The sequence below is a fragment of the Onychomys torridus genome, chromosome 1 (genome assembly GCF_903995425.1).
Source record: "Onychomys torridus chromosome 1, mOncTor1.1, whole genome shotgun sequence".
NCBI lineage: Eukaryota > Metazoa > Chordata > Mammalia > Rodentia > Cricetidae > Onychomys > Onychomys torridus.
In genome coordinates this window covers 130,709,922-130,724,775 of record NC_050443.1, presented here as the reverse complement: position 1 = coordinate 130,724,775, position 14,854 = coordinate 130,709,922, and the positions used below count along the sequence as shown (strand labels likewise).

Sequence of the window (14,854 nt, the reverse complement as noted above, 5' to 3'; positions counted from 1 at the left end):
TGAGATTATGGGGGCCAGTTACATTCAAACTGCCACAGGGTCCCACTCCTAGACAAAAAAAAAAAAAAAAAAGGCAACTAATGACTGCTGAGAAAGGGAGAAACCGTCTCCACCTATTTGCTTATCCAATACAAAGTGGTCACCCTAATATGAAATATATATAACAGTAAACACACTCAGCAGGTTGTATTTATATATTTATGTGGTAAATATATCTCTGTGTGTGTAACAATAACAGTTACAGGGGAAAAGGCCATCAATTCCAGACAGAATGAGGGGGCAGAGACATGGAGGGGCTGGAGGAAGTAAAGGGAAGAGAGGAAGTGATGTTAAATTTTAATTAAAGGGCAGATCTCTGTGAGTTCGAGGCCATCATGATCTACAAAGCGAGTTCCAGGAAAGGCGCAAAGCTACACAGAGAAACCCTGTCTCAAAAACAAAACAAAACAAAACAAAACAAAATTAAATAAAAAAAATTTAATTAAAATGACACAAAAAGGAAAGAAAGACAGGGTAAGGACATGGAGAAAAGAGAAGCCAAAGAAATCAGCCCACCAAGCCAAGATCCGACATGTTTGGCAGTTAGCAGTTTCCAAAACTGTCTATCAGGGCAAGACCCAGTGATGTACTCAACTGTGCCAAGTATGCCTGCCAAAATAATAACACAATATTAACTCGGCGCTGACTGCGGAGATTGTCAGCTCACCAAAGCCTCTTGAGAATGCACACAACAGGTAGGCCCATACACTGGTTATGAACTCTGCCCAGGCCATACACCCAAGAGAAGTGCATCATCTTTATGGATCCACACACACCCCAACCCCCAAGGCTCTTGGAACATCTCAGAAGAAGGAGCAGGACGAACGCGGGAATTACTCGCGAAATCACAGCAGTTTTGTCAGAGGCTACTGATGCCTTGACTGAACTGTACCACTAAGACCCTCTCCACCCCAAGCGCTTGCCACCACCGAGACCCATCCCAACCCCAGGTCCAGGCTGGGACAGGCTTTGCAAACACATTTCCCAGACTGGCCATTTGTCTTTGCATTATACTTCTGATATTCTCTGCCAATACAGAAATTAAAGGTTTTTACGTCCTTTTATTTATCATTTACAGGCTTTAAATTTTTCCTGCTTAGATCTACTCTATTTTAAGATTATGCTCTTAAAAACTATGCTGTTTGCTCCTGATGTAACAAAACACTTCTTATGTTTACATTTTTGGTCCATATGAAATTTCTGCTACCAGTGCACCATAAGAAGATAGATGCACTTGTGCAGAACTGTAATAGGATACTTCTAGGAGATAACAAAAGAAACGTCTAACAATTAAAAATGAGAGAGAAGATTTTGAATTGCATTTTTTTGTGCCTGACATTAATTTCTCATTAAGTATTTTTATATCAGTAAATACAGTATTAAGTCAACGGGCTTGTAGTTAATCAGCACTGATGGTAGCAACTTTTTAATTTCTTTAAAGCAAGGATTGTAGACGTGCTCCACCACACAACGGGAGCAACTTTTTTAAACTTTCTTTTATTTATTCTTTGTGTCTTTCAAATCATGTATCTCGATCCCAAACATTTCCCGTTCCTTTGTATCTGCCCTCTCTCCTTGCAACCACCACCACCACCACCCCAAACAAAATAAAATTTAGAAGAAAAAAAAAGAAAAAAGTGAAGAAAAACAGGAAAATCCTTGTCGTGCAAGCGGTAGTGTGGAACAGTGGGTGTGCCCGCGAGAGGCCTGCAGCAGCATCTCCTCACCAGGTCTGCTACCCAGACCTTCTACCTCCAGAAGCAAATTTGAAAGGTGGCCCAGGGCAAGTCAGACCCTCAGCACCTAAAGCGAGAATGAAGCTGCGCAGGCGCAGTGACACCAGCAGAAGCCATTCACAACCTGCACTTCCCAGAAGAGAAAGCGAGGGGGCAGTTTCTCTGGCTCCGGGTGCTGGAAGAAACCTACTGAGAACGTCCACAGTTGTCTGGACACAATGGCTCCCGCCCAGAACCCAAATTCCCGAAACAGAATGAAATGGAAACCGCAACATTAATGAAGAGTAAAGTAAGAAAAACTACGATGGTTCCACTGGGGCTCGAACCCAGGACCTTCTGCGTGTAAAGCAGACGTGATAACCGCTACACTATGGAACCACGTGCCGCAAGAAGCGTTGTGAGACTGAATAATGAAAACATCTAGTTTTAATTGACAATGGTTTAAAAATAAAAGTTAAAAATTCTAAACCTCAAAGTAAAAGGTTTCGATATGAACCCAAACTTTTCAGCACTGGGAGAAAATGTGACGCCTTCGGGAGAAGGGAGCACCACAACCCCCGTTAGGGTGTGTCACAAGCAAAACTCAATAACCCAGACTAACTGAATCATTTAAGCGAAAAAAGTGGAGTCCCCTACCACGTGGTTCCACTGGGGCTCGAACCCAGGACCTTCTGCGTGTAAAGCAGACGTGATAACCGCTACACTATGGAACCGGGCGGGAGCTCACTGTGCCAGATAGACTAACTACACACAGAGACGCTGGACCGGAAATGAGCATCACGATGTTTCTGTATCCTGCGCCGAGAAACTTCAGAGGCTCGGATTTTCTGGTGCCGCCGCTCTGTTCTTTCCCCGCTGCACACCCAGTGTTAACGAAGGAAGAGAGCGCCGCCCTCGAGTCGCCGCTCCGCTCTGATGTAGGCACTACCAAGAACTAAACATACCTGGCTCTGTGGCGCAATGGATAGCGCATTGGACTTCTAGACAAGTGAAGGCATTCAAAGGTTGTGGGTTCGAGTCCCACCAGAGTCGCTTTTATTTTAGTAAGAAAGGAAGAATGAAGCAGAGTTATGAGGAACAAAATCCTTGACCTTTAAAATGTCCTCCCTGGCCCACCCATTAAAATAAAAAAGGGAATGTATCACAGTCGTTTCCTGCGTCCACCCACTTGGAATTATCAGGAGTCTTGCTGCTGCTACTACCCGGGCGTTCTCTCAGTCACCTTCCACAACAAATCACACGTCCAATGTCTGGGGAGAAGAAATGAGCGAGGTGTAATCATAGTTATTAATCTCCCTCCCTTGTGACTTTGTTTTTCAATGTTCTGTTTTATAAGAGTAAAAAGTAATTTTAGGGCTTTTTAGAAACTCTAAGTCTCGTGGTATTGTCCCAGTTGCTGGTAAATAGAGCCCAGTTTCCTCAAGTACCAGAATGGCCGAGTGGTTAAGGCGTTGGACTTAAGATCCAATGGATTTATATCCGCGTGGGTTCGAACCCCACTTCTGGTAGATGAGTTATTTTGTTGTTTTTTTCCTCCTCTTTTACCCCAGCACCTACGACGTTGAGACGGGACATAGAGCGGAAGATACATGGTGCTGTAGAGAAACATGCACTTTATTCAACAGTTAACTCTCCAGACCTAACTACATGCTGGATTCTTTTCTGATGGCTAGATACAGGATTGCATAGAGTTTAAAAAATAAAAATATTTTAAAAGGAAAAAATAAAAAGCAAGGTCTTTTGACCCACAAGGTGTGACAGAAGAGAGAAAGAACAGAAAAACAAACAGGAGAATTTTGGTGTGTGGTGAGCACTGTAAAATGAATAGAATTTCTTGTCAATCGTCTGGACATCGAGTTCCTGCACGGCCCTCGGGAAGCAGGCTCTCTAGCAAGACGTGGGGGTCGATCCCGAGGTTTGGAGGGCAACACGCCCCAGGCTCGTCATTTCCTGAGGCTGACCCCTGGCCAGGCAGCCCCCCTCCAGAGGGCGTGGAGTTAGCCTTCTCAGTTGAACTTAGACTCGATAGCTGATGCTTAGGGTCCCATGTGTTCGTTTGCAGCCCTGTGAGCTTGCAGAGATCCTGGAACTCAGCATACGCTCAAAAAATGTCAAACACAAACCGAAGCTCAAGTTATGCATCTCTACTGCACCCCCAAGGCGCTCTAGGGAGCCTCAAAAAATAAGACTGGAATTAGAAATGTCTCCACCAGCTCTGGAGGCCAGACCCAAGGGTCCGAAATGAGGGGCGTTCCTCCCGGGAAGTGCTTTTCGGAGCCCTCTCGCACGAGGGATCTCCAGTAATTTTAGTCTTCATACTCTACGTGTGATGAGAAAGAAGAAGAAAGACGGACTTAATTTCACCACAAGTCTGCTCATCGCGATTTTGAAGCAATAGCTAAAAGACTAAGGGTTTTCGACTATTTCCTAAGAATTTGGAGGCTAGGCCCAATTTTGACTCTGGATATTCTAAAAAGAAATATTTTAACAAGAGCCCGGATAGCTCAGTCGGTAGAGCATCAGACTTTTAATCTGAGGGTCCAGGGTTCAAGTCCCTGTTCGGGCGGAAGTTGTTTTAGACTGTGTCTCGGAATGACTGACTTGAGCCAAGGGAGAGGCCCTCAGGTCCCTAATTACTTAACTTACCCATACTCCAAAGGATAGTTTACAAAATTGAAATCAGAGCACGTGGAGCTGGCTTTTGCTTGGAAAGTGGTTGTTATTGGGTGCAATTTTTGTAATCAAGACATCGATAAGTACATAACCAAAAACACTGTACATTTGCCGCCACGAAGAATGATTTCTCTTATCTCTTATTAAAGGCGCAGTATGGAAACCGGGGTACCAAAACTGTATTTCTGATGAAGACACATAATGTGTAGTCTAACCCAACTAGGAACACGTTCTTAGCCAGATTCCCTGTGCTCTGTGATGGGCCCTGACTTAGGAGACTTGGCTGTGGAGGCAAATGCTTTCAGGACTGTCTCCAAGCCTGTCACTGAAACTTACAGGCTGCTTAGCAAAGCGACAATACGGGGTGGCGGTTGGGGGACAGACCTAAAACGTCAGCTGGTGCAGCAGACATGTGTGGTACAAGCATATCTTCGAAGCCAAACTGCCACCACCTTCGTGAGTTCAGCTGTATCTAGTTGGGAAATATCATCGCAGCTGGGCTCGTTGACTGCTGATGTTCTCCAGAAAAGGGACTCGAGAAGGGTCCAGTTACTCCTCCCCACCGGTCATATGCAATTTTACGCGTGGCCTCAGAGAGGAGCTGGAAAGTGACGGGTGGAGGGGGCTCCACTTACAAGGCAGGGTTCAAACTGGTGGCTTCTTTGGGGTCACTCAAGCTCCTGCCCATAACCCCTCGTCCATGATCTGTAAATAACCCTAGTAAGCTCATTGGTTTCCCAGGATGAACTTTGGTGTAATCCATTTTTGGTTTGTCACTGGGACTTTATGAGGAGGGAAGGTAGACCTTGACAAGCCCGCTTCCCCAGAGCAAACCTTCTACAATCAACGTTTCAGCTTCCTCCATGTAAGATCTTGAGCCATATATCACTGCCAGAACCCTATCCTCATTAGACTAAAAAGAACAGCAACAATGCCTTGCTTGTTTTGTCTCCTCACAGTGCTGACTATTGTACTGGAATTGGGGAGAAACGCCAGACTCTAGAGACTGAAATACCAACAAAATACCACTGCTGAAACCCGGGATCGAACCAGGGACCTTTAGATCTTCAGTCTAACGCTCTCCCAACTGAGCTATTTCAGCGAGGGTGTGAGGGTCCCCTACCGGGGCCAAGGGAAATTTAAAGGAAAAAGAAAAAAATTAAAGTGACTTCACCTCTAATTTTTTAATTTCTAATTTTACTTCTAGAGGTGTATGATTTCTAGTGTTGCCGTTTTGAAAACAATGAGAAAATTAATTCCTAATTATTAATACCATGGCATTTAGTTCATAAGTTTTCTCGACCCCTATTCGGGTCCCAGAGAGATAGGGAGTACCTGATGTGTATGGCATGGCCTGAAGGTCCCATTCAACACTCGCGCCTGCTGGAAGGTCCACGCGCATAATTCTTAAATGGAGTAACCATTTGTCCTCGATCATCCAGATCTGTCCGAGGTCTAAAAGGTCAGGGTCGAGACAGACTTCAGTGTTTAGTCTGTCGCCTTTTGGCTTAGGGTGGTGCATACAAAACCTATAGCCGAAAGCAGACAGCAGGAGGCAGTGTTCTGCACCCAGCCTGGCCTGAAAACGATGGGCGCGAAGAGCGGGAGAGTTCCAGATGCCCGAATGGACTGGTTTGGGCATTCCAAGCGTGTCCTGAAGAAGAGGATCTGGGTACAGGCACTTGTTTCTCTCCTTAGGATGCCTTCTCAGTCTCGAGACTCCCGTTCCGGCGATGATGACTTTGAATAACTTCTGTTGGATAATGTGCTTTGACGATTTCATACATACATGAACTGCGTTCTAATCACTGGAGCTCCCTCCCTACCCTGTCTCGTCTTCCTGGCAGCCCTACCATTAGGCTCTAGCCCACATTCATGTCTTCTGGATTTGTTGTTTGTATCTTGGCTGGGTTTCGGTTTTTGAGGACTACTGACCTTAACCAAGGCCGTCTGTGTGACCACGAATGTGGAACAATCCTTCACAGCTTAGAGCGCGCCTCGGTGGGTACACAACTGAAGATAATGAAGGTCCCTTCCCCAGAATCCGGATAATGGTGATTTTCCAAAAGCCGAATCTCACCCTGCTGTCCATTCTTCTTTGGATGAGTGGCCCCTGCTGTTCCTCGCGGCTATGGGCCTATGACTTTAGGTATATTGTGTATATGTTTCTTTGAAATGATTCCTTAGCCGTTTCAACATTTTTTTTTATTTCATCACTGGATTGAAAGCTCTTAGTAATTATCACATACACCTGCTTGCCTTTGGACTCTGCTAAGCCTGTAAGTGCATTCTGGTCTCCTTTAATCATCACAGGTTTATGAGATGGAAGCCAAGATAATTATTCCTTTACTTCTGAGAAGACTGCTTTGAATGAGGAAGAGGAGGTCGTCGTGAGGTCGGTGTGGACCCTACGTGAAGCATCCCTGTGAGGAGGGTGAAGACCCTGCCTCACACTCGCGTTGCATCTCTGTCTTTGCCCTTCCTTGCTCATCAGGACAGTTTAGGCTTTTCGAGGGCGACTTCCCATCCAGGAAGGAGGTCGGCTTCCTGCGGTGGCCCGCTTGAATCAAGGAGGACTCGATTCGTGTTAAGCAAGGGGTATCTTCTCCTCCCAGGGAAAAATGCTCCACCTCGAGGAACTTTTTGTGTTTACCAGCCAATTTCTTAAAGTCTTGCAAGAATATGGATGAGAGTGTATGAATTTGTCGTGGATGTGCGCTGACATTCTTTATTTGTCCCAGCCCTTGAATGCACTCTCCCTTTCTCCCACTAACAGACATCTCTGCCTCAATTTCAACATCTCGCGGTAATCCATGGGCACACTTCAGGGCAGGGGAAATTTGACCTGGTGTGAAGAGGGAAGAGGCTCTGTGTGGGGTGTCAGTTCCCGGAAATGTATCTTTTCCCAAGAGAAGGGTGGGGCGGTGCAGGGAAACCCGAGTCAGGCGCCTTGGGAAAAGCAGTGCTTTGGGGAAAGCAGTTGCTGGCGTGTTTCCCAAACTTTCGAACTCCTTCCCAAGATGCCATGAGGCTTCTGGTGTGCTCGCCAGGATTTCAATAAAACGGGATGATGTCCAATACCTAAAACTAGGAGTCCGAGTAACTTTTTGAAGTAAAAACAGCAGCGCCCGAACAGGGACTTGAACCCTGGACCCTCAGATTAAAAGTCTGATGCTCTACCGACTGAGCTATCCGGGCTCGCGGGGGTGAGACTCAGTTTAGTATATGAAGACTCTTAGTTCTTTTTCTAAAATTCACTATCATCTAAAAGGTTATTAGGTTCTTTCTTTGTGTTTAATACAATTTCCGGTCACCGACCACGTGAGATTAGAGGAAAGCAAAATGGATTATAAAGTGTAATGATACGGTTACCTACCATCTGGATTCAGATTTCTTAAATCACGTAAGTCCCCTTTCACTTAGAGCGTTGTTCCCTCCCTTAACTATGAACACTGAGTTCTGCAAAAGTGTGTGGAGAGAGCAGAAGCCGACCGCTAACAATTGCAACGCCACGTGTTTCTTCCCCTAAACCCAGAGCGAACAGGCTGCCCTTTCTTCCAACGCACGACTTTCATTTCCTCCCCATCCCGGGTGCCCAGATCAAAAAAGACAAGCACGAAGCACAATATGCAAAGAGAGCCGCGCTAGCGTACCAAGAGTCAGACTAACCCAACCTGGCCGCATCCCACGGCCGGCCTTGCGCACACGCAGCTTCAAACACCAGCACGCTGCACCCATCCCATCCCCTCTGATACCACAGTATTTTATTTTTATAGCAGACTCTGCCACAACCTTTCAGTCCTCTGGGACTTTGCTGGTGGGTACTCTTCCCTTCCCCTTGCACTTCCCTTTCTGTTCGTTCCCTATCTCCAAGTACCTGGGAAGGAAGAAGAATAATCCCTGTTTTGCTGCGTTCTCAGATGACGTTCTTTTAACAAAAAGAAAAAGCAAGAGAAAAATAAGCAAGTGTATAAACACGTGTATTTCAATGAAACACCAGAAAGGTACATACTCCGGGCATGGGCCCAAAGTTCCAGTTTTATATACCACCTTCAACAAGAAAAAATAATAATATTTTCGGATGAGTGACAAGATAAAGGAAAGAGACCTTGTGTCTCCAGAGCAACAGATTATGGGGAAATAAATATATAGGAAATAAAGATAAAGAGTTAAGGAAGTCTGTTGTATAGATTCCTCTGTGCCATCTGCAAGCTGATAAGAACTTAAAACTCTTTAGTTGACCAACCTTTGTCCTTCGAGATAAAGAAGGGAGGAGGGAAACCTTTGTACATGTATGTCCTGCTTGCATGCGATTAGAAAAAAGGTAGAGAGTTTTCCATTGTATTGGCTTCTTAATTTCCTATGACTCAGACTTTACACTGAAGTGGCATGTTCGGGCGTGGCATAGTCTCCTCCCTCGCACACACTGGAGAATGGATTGCCATCTTCTCTGGGGTGCCCCCTGAAACCAGCTGGCAAAGCAGCATCCTGCAGAGTGGGTGGATAAAGGCATCTGAACTATGCCTTCCAAGTTGAGTAAAGTTATTCAGCTGTCTTCTCTTCACTTCTTGCTTGGGTCCCGAGTGCTTGTCATGGATGCCCTCCCTCTGCTTCTGGCTGAAACCTGAACAGGGCGAAAGCGCAACATTTCCTAGGCGTGTGTGATTCCCATTTTTATTAAAAATTTCAACCTTCCCCTTACCCGTGTTCAAGAGATGCTGAAGCAAGCTATCAGGTTGCTCCAGAGAACAGAGCTGATGGATACAGTTAGAGACAGAGGTGAAAAGAGAAGTGGAGACAAAAGACAGTTGAAGAACTCAGTTCAAACGGTTGTGAGAGTTGTAAGTTCAAAACCTGTAGGGGCTCAAATTTTCTCAGTAGCCCTAGCTCCTGGTGCTGACAGACCAGTGCTACCCTCAACCTTGGTCAGAGAAGCTTCTTTTTGCAGTGGACAGCAGTCGAGGCATAGCTGGTCACAGAGCTGAGAATAAGAGACTGTGACTCCTCAGCCAAACAGGACACCTACAGCCACCCCACCACCAACACTCAGAGAACATTACAAAAGAGGAGACAGAAAGAATGTAAGGGTTGCAGGATGAGGAGGCGTGCTGTGGAATGCTGTCTTTTGAACCTGGCCTGGCTATCAAATTCATGAATTCACTGCAGCTATGGTTACCTACTCACAGTCTGCACAAAATCAAGCCAGCCCAAATCCCTTAATAGATAGGTGATGGTCTGAAGGCCCTACATCATACTAAAGCCGTTGGCAGTGGATCTTTGCTGGAGGAGAGAGCATCAAACTTCGCTGAGGATGTGACCACTGGGAAGTTTCCTGTGCTCCAGCGCATGGCCCCCACACCCACGCACTAACCCACTGGCCTTTGTGGGAAAGAAAAAGACAGGAAGAAAAGAAAGAAAGAAGTGAAAAGTGGGAAAGATGTGCTAGAGGGATATGAATGGAGTTGGAGGGAGAAAGCTGGAGGGGGATAGATATGATTCTATTTCATTGTATGCACATATGATATCCTCAAAAATTTAAAAAAAAAAATGTAACCTGTAGGGCAAACTGACAGACTAAAAATCTCTGAGAACTTGGATGTAATGAAGAGATCTCAATCCCAAACAAACACAGCAAGGCAGTCAGCCAGAGAGTCAGTCAGGTGTTCTATGTCCAAGATTTTAGAATTCCTTTCTCATTAGAAATTCATCTTTGCTCTTAAGGGCTTCAAATGATTGCATGGAGCAAAGTACATTATGGAGAATAATTGGCCTTGCTCAAAGTCTGCTGATTTGAATATTACTTATAGCCTTTTTAAAAAAGGTTACATTTGTTTATCTGTGTATGGGGGTGGGGGAAGGCGTGCACACTGGGAAGGGAAGGACTATTTTCAGGAATCAGTTCTCTCCTTCCACCAAGTGGGTCCTGGGAAATGAATTCAGATCATCAGGCTTGGCCATAATTACCTTTACCCGCACAGTGCTCAGACTCTGCTCTCTCTCTCTCTCTCTCTCTCTCTCTCTCTCTCTCTCTCTCTCCAATAAATAACATCTACTTTGGTGTTTAGCCAAATAAACCAAATAACCAAGCACTGTTATCCAACTTGACACGTAAAATTACTCACAGCTCATGTGACATCCATCGTTCAAAGTTTGAACTGTCTAGTTTATTAGATGGCCATTTTGGTTTGTTCTGGTCATCATTGGAGTTTGAAGAGTCTCTGACCAAAACACGTCTTTCCTCCCAGGAAGCTAATGATTTGGTGGATGAAGACCCGTATCATCTAGCCTCTTGGATTAACAGAAGGAGAAGAGCAAGAGTCAGCTTGCAGAAAGCTGCTGGGTTTACTGTTGTCAGGGGTGCAGTTGTTTCTACCATAGTGCCTGTTCTCAGAGCGTGAGACTTGGTTCAGCCTGGCACCTGGCTTCATAGAAGGCTGTTTACTCTGCTGAGCACTGCTCCATTGCGTTCTCTCCTGGCTGACTCATCACCCTAGAACGTTTCTGGGTTTGTTTGTTGTTTTGTATTAGAATCCAACCCAAAGCCTTCAGAATTTCTTGTTTTCCACTACAGTTCAGAAGACTGTGGTCAGCTTCTGGAGGCCTAGGCACATGTCGGGTATGTGGGGAAAGGGATGAAGCAGGCTATTTGGAGGTGTGAATCAGTCAGCTCAAAGATGCAGATATGCTTGTAAAAACTGTGAAGCAGTGAGGCTCAGTATAGTTCTCCCTCTTAAATTCAGTTGAGTGATTGGGGTCTGGGTACCTTTACTGGGTGGGACACAAGGTGAATGAGCATTGAAGTCGGAGGGCAGGAGGCTGTGAAATAGTGGTTTTCAATGTAGCAAATGAAAATACAGTGCATTTAGTTACACCGGAATTCCACGGAAACGACGACATTTGCTTTATATGTTCCCTGAAAAATTCGGGACAATGATTATTCTAAAGGGTTATATCTCTGAAATTCACATTTATTTAGGTATGCTGTATTTGGCCTGGTAACACTACTGTAGAGCGAAACCGGACAAGGATTCCTTCATTCGCCCTTCCCCCCCCCCCCCACTCCATCCACTTCCATCCACCAGCAGTCTACGGATCCTGGTTATTGTCACCCTACATGGACAAACCCCGTGCGCCACACTCTTTCCAGAAGGGGCCAGGCAGGCAGAGACCTGGGCTTCAGAACCCTCAGGCTGTAGGACCCAGCTCAGCCACACCCCATGCCCAGCCTGAGCCGGAGCCCCAAATCTCGCAGCTGGCAGGCACTGTATAGGAAACCCCAAAAGAAAGATGAGGTCATCAAGAAGTGAGCTGTGCTCAGTAGAGTACCTCTCAGGTGACACTAACTCTATACTATTCAAAAATGAGGACAGGAACACATGATGAGGAAGTAAGAAACACAAGATGACATCAGATCCGGCTTAACGTCAGTAGCAGTCCAGGTAGTACTGTATAAAATCAGCTGCCGAAACCCGGGATTGAACCAGGGACCTTTAGATCTTCAGTCTAACGCTCTCCCAACTGAGCTATTTCGGCCACGCTTGCAAGTCCTTTTTTAACCTGTATGATTATAATGAGGAAATATTGTTTCTTAGAATTAAGTCAGTTAAGTTTGGCTGAAGTAGTCACGAATGTTACAAAGGCGATGACGCAAGGACCTTGTTACTACCTGTGATCCATTACATCTCAAGAGATTTTTTTTTTTTTAATTGTTGTGCAATTGGCTTCTCTGCATTAAAAACACTTAATGATGAGTCAGACACAGAGGAAGCAGGAGCTGAAGATAAAGGTACCACCATGTGGCACTGCAAAAGTAAAGAATATGGGTTAACTTAAAATGTAAGAGATAGTAATAAACTGAGTATTTACAACTAAAAAAAAGTATTTAATGATTTGTTGTTGTAGTTGTAGTTGTTTTGAGACAGGATTTCTCTGTGGAGCCCTTGCTGTCCTGGAACTCACTCTTTGGACCAGGCTCGCCTGAAACTCAGAGATCCACCAGCTTAATTTTTTTTTCCAGTTAAATTCAAAGAATATTTTAAAGTAATGAGGATTGAACCTAGAGCCTCATGCATGCTAGGCATCCAATTCATGAATTTTTGAGATGGTAATTCAGGATAGTTACAGTTGCGTGTTTTATTAATGCACAGCATTGATTGTATGGGTACAACACAATTTAATTAGGGATCACCCATCCCCCAGATTTCATGATGTAAAACAGCATTGCAATGATTATATACACATATACTAATATTTTGAGGGAAGAAAATTTTATAAGGGCAAGGTATAACCTTTATTGTATTTTAGTTTTGTTTTGCAAGAGTCAAAGTTACATTTTAAGGGTTTTTTGTTGTTTTTAGTATTTATTTACTTATTACACATACAGTGTTCTGTCTACATGCCAGAAGAGGGCACCAGATCTCATTACAGATGGTTGTGAGCCACCATGTGGTTGCTGGGGATTGAACTTGGGACCTCTGGAAGAACAGCCAGTGCTCTTAACCTCTGAGCCACTTCTTCAGCCCCTACATTTTAAGTTTTAATTAATATGCCTAGGAGATCCATGAAACAAAAATGCCTCTGATCTGCAAGCCCCTTGTCCAAGAACAGATAGTTCCTGATATGCTGGAGGCTATTGCTTTTTTGTTGTTGTTGTTTTGGGTTCTCGCTCTGTAGACCAGGCTGGCCTCGAACTCACAGAGATCCGCCTGGCTCTGCCTCCCGGGATTAAAGACTTGCACCACTGCAGCCTGGCCTGCTGGAGGATATTGTTTATGGGAGATAACAAGCCACATGTTTTCACTCCCCTAAACAAGTTTGCTTTACCCATCTGCACTGATGTGCTTGATCCCATGTGAGCGGGAGTTTCACAGGCAGAAAATGTATCAGCTGTACACTTGCCGCTGATTGGATGTAGGCTAGAGGTACATTAGGATGTATGTTTGCCCCTGATGGAAAATGCAGTGAATTACGAATTTTCCTTCTTACGCCACTACAAACTGTGATTCTGGGACTTTTCCCAGGAACCTGGGTATAGACCTGGCCAGAGCCCATCCACCTGGCCAGTATTTAATTAAAGCTTGCTTCAAAGTTGGCTTTAAAGTATAGTAAGGATCTTATTCTGTCAGCAAGATTAACAATTTCTCTTACTGAGTTTTCATAGATGCCATCAATTTGAATGTCAGAAATATTTACAAAATGACTGGAAAAGGATGGCAAGGCCTAGAATGTGAGCTACCCTGAGTTTGATTCCCAGTAATCACACACACACACACACACACACACACACACACACACACACACACACAGCCTCGACATTTGCAAACTCTTCACGATATAGCCTTTCCATGTTACCTCAGTAGGAGTTATAGATACTTGACTTGGCTCTGGCCTCTTTCAAACTCTAAGAAGTCAGCTATGAATTAATGCTTTCCCTAATATGTCGTTTCTACCCCACCTGTCTCCCAGTTCACAGCCGTACATTCTTGTATGCATTTAATTTAAAAATACCATAAGGCTAGTGAGAATAACCCAGTGTTTCATACTAAGTTGATTCATAAGAAGGGGAAACATGGGCTCATTGTAACTTGAAATGAAAAGATAACCTGGGCTTAGAATTTACCTACAAAGACAAAGTAGAGAGTGATTCCAGATTACCTTTTTCAAGAGACTGAGAGAAGAGCACATTTGAGGTATGGAGCTGCCATACGTCAACTAGATGTTGTCAAGATTTTTGCAGACCAGCAGTCTTGTTTAAACATCACCTTTTGCTTTTCTAGGTAGTTGTAGTAGAAAAAATCCTAAAATAATGCCCGCCTAACCATCCTCCAGACACCACCACCAACAAAGAAAACTATATAATCAATTGGACCGTTAATAGGATAGGGTTTGCCTTTTATGGTTACGGTAGCCTACACAGCACATCTGACTCTAAAATATGCGATTATCTATTAGTCATACTGGGTTTTGTGATGGTTCTCTTGATGGTTAGCTTGCTTCCATTGAAAGATGCCACTTCTGAGGGAGTCCATGAGGCTGTTTTCTGGAAGAGATGAGATCGTGGGGGCTTTGACTTAATCACTGGTGTAAGCAATTGAAAGATTCAATATTTAATTAAGTAATTAGGTGGTGGTAAATTATGAAAGTTGTGACTAGTTGGAAAAAGTAAGTCACTTGGGGGAGGGGAGAAGGGTCATTTCTTAGCCTTGGTCCTTCCTGTTACTCCAATACAATTCCTGGTTACCTTGTTCTGTCATATTCCTTTGGCAGTGATGTTCTACCTTGCATCTGGCCCAAAGTCAAAGTCATAGATTGAAGCCATGGACCAAAAGAAACCCTTCTTTACCTTATTGTTTCTGGTATTTGCCATAGCAACAGGATGTCTGGCCAGCATAGGGTCCTTCAGCCAC

General features: G+C 44.5%; 8 non-coding genes across 8 annotated transcripts; 3 read left to right on the top strand and 5 right to left on the bottom strand.

The window, feature by feature from the left end:
• Positions 1-2,080: 2,080 nt before the first annotated feature.
• Positions 2,081-2,153, bottom strand: Trnav-uac. Its single transcript has one exon. It is a non-coding gene; the product is annotated as a tRNA-Val (tRNA).
• A 262-nt stretch (positions 2,154-2,415) lies between these two features.
• Positions 2,416-2,488, bottom strand: Trnav-uac. Its single transcript has one exon. It is a non-coding gene; the product is annotated as a tRNA-Val (tRNA).
• Positions 2,489-2,721: 233 nt separating this feature from the next.
• On the top strand, positions 2,722-2,807 carry Trnar-ucu. The gene is given in 2 exon segments: positions 2,722-2,758; positions 2,772-2,807. It is a non-coding gene; the product is annotated as a tRNA-Arg (tRNA).
• A 393-nt stretch (positions 2,808-3,200) lies between these two features.
• Positions 3,201-3,283, top strand: Trnal-uaa. Its single transcript has one exon. It is a non-coding gene; the product is annotated as a tRNA-Leu (tRNA).
• Positions 3,284-4,268: 985 nt separating this feature from the next.
• Positions 4,269-4,341, top strand: Trnak-uuu. Its single transcript has one exon. It is a non-coding gene; the product is annotated as a tRNA-Lys (tRNA).
• Positions 4,342-5,477: 1,136 nt separating this feature from the next.
• Trnaf-gaa lies at positions 5,478-5,550 on the bottom strand. The gene has a single exon. It is a non-coding gene; the product is annotated as a tRNA-Phe (tRNA).
• A 2,023-nt stretch (positions 5,551-7,573) lies between these two features.
• On the bottom strand, positions 7,574-7,646 carry Trnak-uuu. Its single transcript has one exon. It is a non-coding gene; the product is annotated as a tRNA-Lys (tRNA).
• Positions 7,647-11,908: 4,262 nt separating this feature from the next.
• On the bottom strand, positions 11,909-11,981 carry Trnaf-gaa. The gene has a single exon. It is a non-coding gene; the product is annotated as a tRNA-Phe (tRNA).
• Between the last annotated feature and the right edge of the window lie 2,873 nt (positions 11,982-14,854).